This window comes from Triticum dicoccoides, chromosome 1B, assembly GCF_002162155.2.
Source record: "Triticum dicoccoides isolate Atlit2015 ecotype Zavitan chromosome 1B, WEW_v2.0, whole genome shotgun sequence".
NCBI lineage: Eukaryota > Viridiplantae > Streptophyta > Magnoliopsida > Poales > Poaceae > Triticum > Triticum dicoccoides.
This window is the reverse complement of record NC_041381.1, coordinates 103,937,170-103,947,434: the sequence shown is the minus strand read 5'-3', so window position 1 is coordinate 103,947,434 and position 10,265 is coordinate 103,937,170.

Below are 10,265 nucleotides of genomic sequence, written 5' to 3'. Positions count from 1 at the left end.
ACCATATATGCTTAGCCGCTGCTGCAACCTCACCACTTTACCCCTTCCTTTCCCATTTAAGCTTTGCTAGTCTTGATACCCATGGTAATGGGATTGCTGAGTCCTCGTGGCTCACAGATTACTACAACAATAGTTGCAGGTATAGGTTATGCGATGATCATGACGCGAGAGCGATGCTTGCTTGTCTTGAGTTCTTCTTCTGCTTCTTCTTCGATCAGGGGATAGGTTCCAGGTCGGCAGCCTGGGCTAGCAGGGTGGATGTCATTTGAGTTTCCGTTTGTGTTCATCCATAGTCGGATGTTGCTCTTATGTATTGTGAGGTTGTATTCATGTGGCATTGTATGCCTTATGTATGTATCCCCATCTATTATGTAATGTTGATGTAATGATATCCACCTTGCAAAAGCGTTTCAATATGCGGGTCTTTCCTTGGTGGGACCTTCGAGTTCCTTTGGATAGGGTCGCATATTGGGCATGACAACCAGCCAAGAAGAAACAGTTGTTCACCCAAGACAAGGCGGAGGCCAAGCAGATACCCGTCGACGAGGACGGGTCCACCAGCGCCACTTTCACCATAGGCGCCCACCTCGGGCCCGAGCAGGAGGAAGCCCTGGTCAAGTTCCTGCATGCAAACAAGAAGGTGTTCGCTTGGGAACCCGATCAGCTGGTAGGGATCCCACGGGGCGTGATCGAGCACCACCTCAACGTGTGCCCCAACGTGCGCCCCGTAAAGCAGAAAGCGAGGCGGCAGTCCACTGAAAAGCAGGCCTTCATCGTCCAGGAGACCCACAAGCTAGAAGCCGCGGGGGTCATTCGCGAGGTTCGATATCCAGATTGGTTGGCCAACCCTGTGGTAGTACCAAAGAAGGGAGGGAAGGAACGCATGTGTGTCGACTTCACCAACCTCAACAAAGCATGCCCGCAAGATCCTTTCCCGCTCCCATGCATCGATCAAATCGTCGATTCCACCGCTGAGTGTGACCTGTTATGCTTCTTGGACGCCTTCTCTGGGTATCATCAGATCAAGATGGCGCTGGAAGACGTGGAGAAGACGGCCTTCCCGACCCCGTGTGGGGTATACTGCTATACAGGCATGCCCTTCGGACTGCGCAACATGGAGGCAACCTTTCAGCGGCTCGTGCACATCACCTTGGGCCCGCAACTCGAGAAGAATGTGGAAGCTTACGTCGACGACATTGTAGTGAAGTCTTGCGAGGCCAAGACCCTGATACAAGACCTGGAGGAAACCTTTGCAAGCCTCAACGCAGTAAGCCTGAGGCTCAACCCGGAGAAGTGTGTGTTTGGAGTCCCCTCGGGCAAGCTCTTGGGTTTCCTCGTATCCCACCGAGGCATCGAGGCCAACCCAGAAAAGGTCAAGGCGGTCGAGGACATGAGCCCGCCAAAGACCCTCAGAGATGCAAAAGCTCACTGGGCGCGTGACTGCACTGGGGCGCTTCATCTCCAGGTTAGGGGAGCGAGTGCTGCCTTTCTTCCAGTTGATGAAGAAAAAGGGGCCCTTTGAATGGACTGAAGAGGCCGACAAGGCATTCCAAGATCTCAAGAGATACTTGACCAGCCCACCGGTGATGGTGGCCCCACGCCCACAAGAGCCCTTGGTACTCTACCTCGCCGCCACTCCCTACTCAGCCAGCGCGGCCCTGGTGGCGGTTAGGGAGGAGCGTCGGACCAAGGCCGCGGCAGCTGCCCGCGCCAAGGCAAAGCAGGACCAAAAAGGACTCACAGAGATCACTACCACGATTGAGGAAGATCAGCCGCTGCAGAGGAACGCACCGGGAGCGGGAGAGGCCCTTCCCCCAGGCAACCAGCTTCTGGAGGCTCCGCCGCCTCAGGAGGCACCACGGCTTCCAGAGGACGCCACCAGCACTGACGCTCCAAGCCTCGTCGAGCACCCAGTGTACTTCGTCAGCACGGTGTTGCGGGATGCGAGGGCACGGTACCCCATGCCTCAGAAACTTCTCCTCGTGCTACTAGTGGCCTCGCGCAAGCTGTGGCACTACTTTCAGGGTCACCCTATCAAGGTTGTCTTAGCATATCCCTTGGAAAGAGTGCTCCGGAGCCCTAACTCAGCCGGAAGGGTCGCCGAGTAGAACATTGAGCTGCAAGCATTTTAGCTCGAATTCAGCACGACCCGAGTCAGCAAGGGGGCCGCCTTGGCAGATTTTGTGGTAGAGTGGACAGAGGCGCCGGGCCTAAAGGCTGATGAGGATCGATCCCTCTCCCCAGGAAGTGAGGCGCCGAGCGGTTGGGTCATGTACTTCGACGGGGCGTTCTCCAGGCACGGCGCGGGGGCTGGCGCGGTACTTATATCTCCTACCCAAGACAAGCTCTACTACGTCGTGCAGCTCTGTTTCCAACACGGAGAAAAGGTCTCCAACAACATAGCAGAATATGAAGGCCTGATAGCGGGCCTGAAGGCCGCAGCCGCCCTCGGAGTAAAGAGCCTTACCACTAAAGGTGATTCACAACTCCTCGTCAACTTCTCCAACAAACTATACGAGCAAAGGGATGAGCACATGGAAGCCTACCTTGCGGAGGTCCACAGGATGGAGAAGCAGTTCTGGGGGCTGGAGTTACAGCACGTGCCCCGTGGCACCAATCAGGAGGCCGATGACATCGACAAACGAGCGTCTAGGCGACTGCCTCAGGAACCTGGCATCTTCGAAGAGCGGCTCTTCAAGCCCTCGGCCACGCCATCACTGTCAAGCGCGGTGCAGCCTCAGGAGGAGCTCCCCCAGCCGCCAGCCTCGGGAGCCCCCGTCTGCGGGCCGGCCTCGCGGGCGCGTCTGCTCTTGACAATGGAGCCTCAGGAGGAGTGCTGGGTCACGGAGCTCCGGAGCTATCTGACACAAGGGATCTTGCTAGAGAAGGAGGAGGAAGCGGAGCGTGTGGCGCGGCAGGCCACAGCGTACTGCATCAGGGATGGGGAACTCTACCAGAAGCGACCAAATGATGTATCCCTACGCTGCATCTCCAGGGAGCAAGGGAAAGAGCTGCTGGCGGACATACACGGTGGAGACTGTGGGCACCACTCGTCATCAAGAACCCTCGTGGGCAAGGCATTCCGAAGCGGTTTCTATTGGCCTACTGCGCTCAATGACGCCGTCGAATTGGTAAAGGCTTGTGAAGCCTGTCAATTCCATGCGAAGCAGATCCATCAGCTGGCGGGAGGTCTGCAGACCATACCCCTCACATGGCCATTCGCAGTCTGGGGGCTTGATATCCTGGGCCCGTTTCCCCGGGCGCCATGGGGCTATCGCTACCTCTATGTTGCCGTGGGCAAATTCACCAAGTGGGCCGAAGTGGAAGCCGTCCACACCATCCCCGCGGGTTCAGCGGTCAAGTTCATCAAGGGCATCGTGAGCCGGTTCGGGGTGCCGAACCGCATCATCACCGACAACGGTTCGCAGTTCACCAGTAACCTCTTCAAAACATACTGTGCTAACCTTGGAACGAAGATATGCTACGCTTCAGTGGCGCACCCCCGAAGCAACGGCCAGGCCGAGCGGGCCAATGCGGAGGTCCTGAGGGGCCTCAAGACCAGAACATTCAAGAAGAAACTGGAAGCTTGCGGCAGAGGCTGGTACGACGAGCTCCAGTCCATGTTGTGGTCCATCCGCACGACCGCAACCAAGCCGACTGGAGAGACCCCTTTCTTCTTGGTCTATGGAGCCGAAGCGGTCCTCCCTCACGAGGTCAGACGTCGGTCCGCACGGGTCCTGGCGTTCGACGAAGCGCAACAGGACGCCATGCGGGAGATGGACCTCGTGCTGGGGGAGGAGCGTCGCCAAGAAGTCGCGCTGCGAGCGGCAAGATATCAACAAGCACTGCGGCGATACCACTGCCGCAACATCCGCCCCAGGACTCTTGAGGTAGGGGACCTCGTGCTCAAGCGGGTTCTCTCCAGGGAGGGACTGCATAAGCTCTCTCCCATGTGGGAGGGCCCGTTCAAGGTTGTTCATGTTTCCAGGCCCGGCTCCGCGCGCTTGGAGACTCAGGAGGGGGTGCCAGTCCAGAATGCATGGAACATCCAGCACCTCCGGAGGTTTTACCCCTGAAAAGGCCCAGAGCCTGTGAAGAAGGCGAATGCCTGTGAAGATCATCTTTTTGGAAAAGGCCCAGAGCCTGTGAAGAAGGCGAATGCCTGTGAAGATCATCTTTTTGGAAAAGGCCCGGAGTCTGTGAAGAAGGCGAATGCCTGTGAAGATCATCTTTTTGGAGAAGGCGTGGAGCCTGTGAAGAAGGTGAATGCCTGTGAAGCTGTTGCGTTTTGGAAAAGGCCCAGAGCCTGTGAAGAGGGCGAATGCCTGTGAAGCTGTCGCGTTTTGGGAAAGGCCCAGAGCCTGTGAAGAGGGCGAATGCCTGTGAAGATGTCGCGTTTTGGGAAAGGCCCAGAGCCTGTGAAGAGGGCCAATGCCCGTGAAGCTTGCTTCCCCGAAGAAAGGCCCAGAGCCTGTGAAGAAGGCCAACGCCTGTGAAGCTCGCCGCTCGTGACACTCTCACGTAATAATGAGTTGGGGTTGTACACGCCCCGGAGTCTCGGGAGCGTCGGCCTCAGGCCCTGGGGCTCCCTCCCACGCCCAGTGGCAGCACTTAGCTCCGCGCTGGTGAGAAGACGTCAAAGACTAGACTAGGTGCCAGACGCGGCTTTTTCATTTGCTTTCTGCAGTTGGCTAGTTCATTCTCATTTGAAGTTTTATTGAAACTGTCGCTGTCTTTTGACTTATGGCTCTTTGATTTTTCGCCCTCTGGCCTCGATTTCTCTTGCGCAAGGTCTTGCGAGGGGACGGCTCTGGCGCCCTCGCGAGTGTTTTGATCCTTCCGGTCAAGACCTCACGACCCGGGTCCACTACAGGAGCATCCCTCTAGTCCGTGCCTCACGGGCACCGCGACACGAATACAGGACCTGGGTCGGTCGCCCCATGGCCAAGGCTGGTAATTACCTACGCGCGGGCATTCGGCAAGAAGGAACAATACCAGAATAACAGAAACATTATGATGATTGACAACGATAACACAAATACGCCCCCACGGGGCCCCCACATGGCTGTCTTTTTGCGCAGGAAAAAGGGGAGGAAAGAACAAATCAGGCGAAGCTTGCCAGGCGTCGGCCCTCAGGGAGGACCCGAGCTGCCTCCGGAGCTCAAGCGGACTCCCTCTCGCGCTTCACCAGGGTGCGGCAGCGGGCAGACCCACTACCACCCTCCAAGCAGGCACGACGGCGTGGAGGCCGACCGCGGCCGCTGCTAGAAGAGTCGCTGCCCGAAGAGGAACCAGTGAAGCTTGAGGAATCCTGGGCGCCGCCAGCCACGCGCGTGCTGCCCTCTCCATCCTCGCCGGGGCTGGGTCCCCGGCCGTGGCCATCGTCTTCAGGGCAGCACCCTGAGCGGCGACCATCTTCCCCAAACACCCTCACGTAGAGGGTGGCGTCGCCGTCGAACTTGAAGTGCAAGGTGCACCGGCGGCTCAGGCCACGCGCGTGGGCAAACGTCTGCCAGCCGCGGGTCAGGGCCAGGCTCCCGGCCGCGAAGACCTCCAGCGAAGCCCATGAGGCCCGGCTGCAGCAGCCGTCTGCCTGGAGCCAGAGGCCGCCCGGGGCGCCAGCCGGGAGCTCGCCTAGGAGGAAGCGAGAAAGCTGAAGCCGGGCGCTGGCCGGCTTCGCTGCCCACACAACAAACTCCAGCAGCACCTCCGCGGCGCGAGAGCGCGGCCTCGGGGGTCGCACGGCCGAAACACACCCCTCGGCTGCGGCCGGCCGCCCGTCGCCACACGGGAAGTCACCTCCGCGGCCACGGGGAACCGCCGTGGGGGCCACGGGGTGCTTGCGAGGGCGGCCGCGACCGCGCTTGGGCAGGGGAGAGGCAGACTCGGCCTGGCGAGCTTTTCCCTTCTCTGCGGCCGAGAACCTCCTTGGCGGGGCCATGAGGAAGAAGGAGAAGCAAGAGGGGATGAACCGGAAGGGCACGCGGTGTGCCGTACTTAAAAGCCAGAGGAGGCCAACCGTCGGCCTCCGCGACCATAGGTAATCATGACTCGCTTCGCATGCAGGGACTTTTCAAATACGTGCAGTTGCCGAGGCATCGTGGGAAAGTGGAGACGCCCACGTCCAATCAACCGCCATGCGGCGCCCAAGGCCGCAGGCTGTTAGGGCCCGCGACGCTTCGCACTTGCCCTTTCGCCTATCTGCTCGGCCAAGCCCGGGCGCGCCTTGGGCCCGGGGGCTACTGTCGGTGTTCTGGGAACAGGGGTCCCCAGACTTGCCTGCCTGCGGCCTGCAGCATGGCTCAAAGGGGGCCCAGCACGGCCCATCTTCACCAACACAAGCTCAGGACCCTCGCGAGGGGCCAAGCCTCGCGGGGCGGACGACAAGGAGCTTCCTCAGGCACGACCTCATCAGGCTGGCTCATGAGGAGGCGGAGAGTTCAAGGCGGGGCACCTCGTGAGGTGCCCATGGTGCAAGCCATGACGACCAAGAGCGCCAGCCCGCGCAGTGTCCTTCTTTCCTCTTTTGTGCAAGAGGAGCAAGCGCAGGCGAGAGCATCAAGCAAAGGCATCCATTTCGGTGCAACAAGACCAAGACCAGTCCAACGGCAGGATGGAGGTCACCGTGGAGCCCAAGCCGGCGTCACCACTAGAGCCTTTGACAGGTGAGGACCAACTTTAGTCAGGATAAGTGTACTAGATGTTCCCCTTCAAAATGGCCAATTGTTGGCGCCCTTCCTGCTCAATATTTGGGAAGAGGCTCAGGGCCTTTGCCTATAAATAGGACTAGCCACCCACAGGGTAGAGGCATCTGGATAGGAATCTGGAGATAGGATAGGCATCTAGAATCAACCCCTCCAAAGGGATAACACCACCACAAGAACAGACCCTCGCGAGGCTGTTCTTCCTTGTATTGTTCATCATCGGCCCAAGAGGCAATCCACCACACCACACACTGCAGTAGGGTATTACACCACCATGGTGGCCTGAACCAGTATAAATCTTGTCTCTCTTGTGTTGTTCTTCTCGCAGTTTAGATCCTAGCGATTCAGTGAGAAACAGGTAGGTAGAAGGCGAAACCCCCGCGCGCACCCCAGTGTTCGAACCTCAGGGTCTGCCGGAACCCTAAATCCGACAGCAACTTTCCACCGTCCTGTTCATATGACACGCATTACTTTTGTCATATTGCTTTTTGCATGATCATGTAGTTGACATCGTATTTGTGGCAAGGCCACCTTCATAATTTTCATACATGTCGCTCTTGATTCATTGCATATCCCGGTACACCACCGGAGGCATTCATATAGAGTCATATCTTGTTCTAGCTTTGAGTTATAATTCTTGAGTTGTAAATCCATAAAAGTGTGATGATCTTCATTATTAGAGCATTGTCCTAGTGAGGAAAGGATTATGAAGACTATGATTCCCCCACAAGTCGGGGTGAGACTTCGGACTTTACAAAAAGAAAAAAAAAAGAAAAATAGAAGAGAAAGGCCAAAAAGAAAGAAAAAAAGACAGGCCAAAGAAAATAAAAAAAAAGAAGAAAAAGAAAAAAAGAGAAAAGAAAAAAATAAAATGAGAGAAGGGACAATGCTACTATCTCTTTTTCCACACTTGTGCTTTAAAATAGCACCATGATCTTCATGTTAGAGAGTCTCCTATGTTGTCACTTTCATATACTAGTGGGAATTTTTCATTATAGAACTTGGCTTGTATATTCCAATGATGGGCTTCCTCAAAATGCCCTAGGTCTTCGTGAGCAAGCAAGTTGGATGCACACCCACTTAGTTTCTTTTGTTGAGCTTTCATATATTTATAGCTCTAGTGCATCCATTGCATGGCAATCCCTACTCACTCACATTGATATCTATTAATGGGCATCTCCATAGCATGTTGATACGCCTAGTTGATGTGAGACTATCTTCTCCTTTTTGTCTTCTCCACAACCACCATTCTATTCCACATATAGTGCTATGTCCATGGCTCACACTCATGTATTGCGTGAAAATTGAAAGAGTTTAAGATTATTAAAGTATGAAACAATTGCTTGGATTGTCATCGGGGTTGTGCATGAGTAAATACTTTGTGTGATGAAGATAGAGCAACAGCCAGACTATATGATTTTGTAGGGATAACTTTCTTTGGCCATGTTACTTTGAGAAGACATGATTACTTTGATTATTATGCTTGAAGTATCACCATTTTCATGTTAATATGAACTTCTATTTTGTATCATTTGGATCTGAACATTCATGCCACAATAAAGAAAATTACATTGAGAATTATGCTAGGTAGCATTCCACATCAAAAATTCTCTTTTTATCATTTACCTACTCGAGGACGAGCAGGAATTAAGCTTGGGGATGTTTGATACGTCTCCAACGTCTATACTTTTTGATTGTTCCATGCTATTGTATTACCCCTTTTGGATGTTTATGGGCTTTATTTTACACATTTATATCATTTTTGGGACTAACCTACTAACCGGAGGCCCAGCCCGTATTGCTGTTTTTTTTTGCCTATTTTAGTATTTCGAAGAAAAGGAATATCAAACGGAGTCCAAATGGAATGAAACCTTCGGGGGCATGATTTTTGGAACGAACGTGATCTAAAGGACTTGGAGTGCAAGTCAAGAAGCAGCCGAGGACTCCACGTGATAGGAGGGCACCCCCCCTATAGGGCGCGCCCCCTGTCTCGTGGGCCCCTCGGGCGTCCACCGGCATACTTCTTCCTCCTATATAAGCCTACATACCCCGAAAACATCCAGGGGGCAGACGAAACACAATTTCCACCACCGTAACCTTCTGTATTTGTGAGATCCCATCTTGGAGCCTTCGCCGGCGCTCCGCCGGAGGGGAAATCGACCACGGAGGGCTTCTACATCAACATCCTTGCCCCTCCGATGAGTTGTGAGTAGTTTACCACAGACCTACGGGTCCATAGTTATTAGCTAGATGGCTTCTTCTCTTTTTTCTGGATCTCAATACAATGTTCTCCCCCTCTCTTGTGGAGATCTATTCGATGTAAACTCTTTTTGCGGTGTGTTTGTCGAGATCCGATGAATTGTGGGTTTATGATCAAGTTTATCTATGAATAATATTTGAATCTTCTCTGAATTCTTTTATGTATGATTGAGTTATCTTTGCAAGTCTCTTTGAATTATCAGTTTGGTTTGGCCAACTAGATTGATCTTTCTTGCCATGAGAGAAGTGCTTAGCTTTGGGTTCAATCTTGTGGTGTCCTTACCCGGTGACAGAAAGGGTTGCAAGGCACGTATTGTATTGTTGCCATCGAGGATAAAAGATGGGGTTTATATCATATTGCTTGAGTTTATCCCTCTACATCATGTCATCTTGCTTAATGTGTTACTCTGTTCTTATGAACTTAATACTCTAGATGCAGGCAGGAGTCGGTCGACGTGTGGAGTAATAGTAGTAGATGCAGGCAGGAGTCGGTCTACTTGTTGCGAACGTGATGCCTATATACATGATCATGCCTAGATAATTTCATAATTATTCGCTTTTCTATCAGTTGCTCGACAGTAATTTGTTCACCCACCGTAATACTTATGCTATCTTGAGAGAAGCCACTAGTGAAACCTATGGCCCCCGGGTCTATCTCTTATCATATTTGCTTCCAATTTACTTTTATTTGCATCTTTACTTTTTGCATCTATATTATAAAATACCAAAAATATATTTATCTTATCATATTATCTTTATTAGATCTCACTTTCGCAAGTGGCCGTGAAGGGATTGACAACCCCTTTATTGCGTTGGTTGCGAGTTCTTCGTTTGTTTGTGTAGGTGCGTGGGACTTTTGAGGAGCCTCCTACTGGATTGATACCTTGGTTCTCAAAAACTGAGGAAAATACTTACGCTACTATTGATGCATCACCCTTTCCTCTTCAAGAAAAACCAACGCAAGCTCAAGACGTAGCAAAGACCGGAGCAGAGCAAATGATGGGGGAGGAGGAGATGTCATTTGTCCTCACCAACTAACGTAGGGGCGGAGCTCGTCGAACGCACGGGGAGGTCGTCAAACACCACACCCTCGCAGCAACGAAACAACTGCACATTTAAATACACCCGATCAACACAAAAATATATGATGTTTTGCATAACGAAATCATACAACCTAACTCATAATTCACAAATATATGACCCCGTCGGGGTCGGGGTCGGGGTGTGGTTGTGGTGTCAGGGTGTCGGGGTCGATCGGGGTGTCAGGGTGTCAGGGTGTCGGGGTGTCGGGGTCGGGGTCGG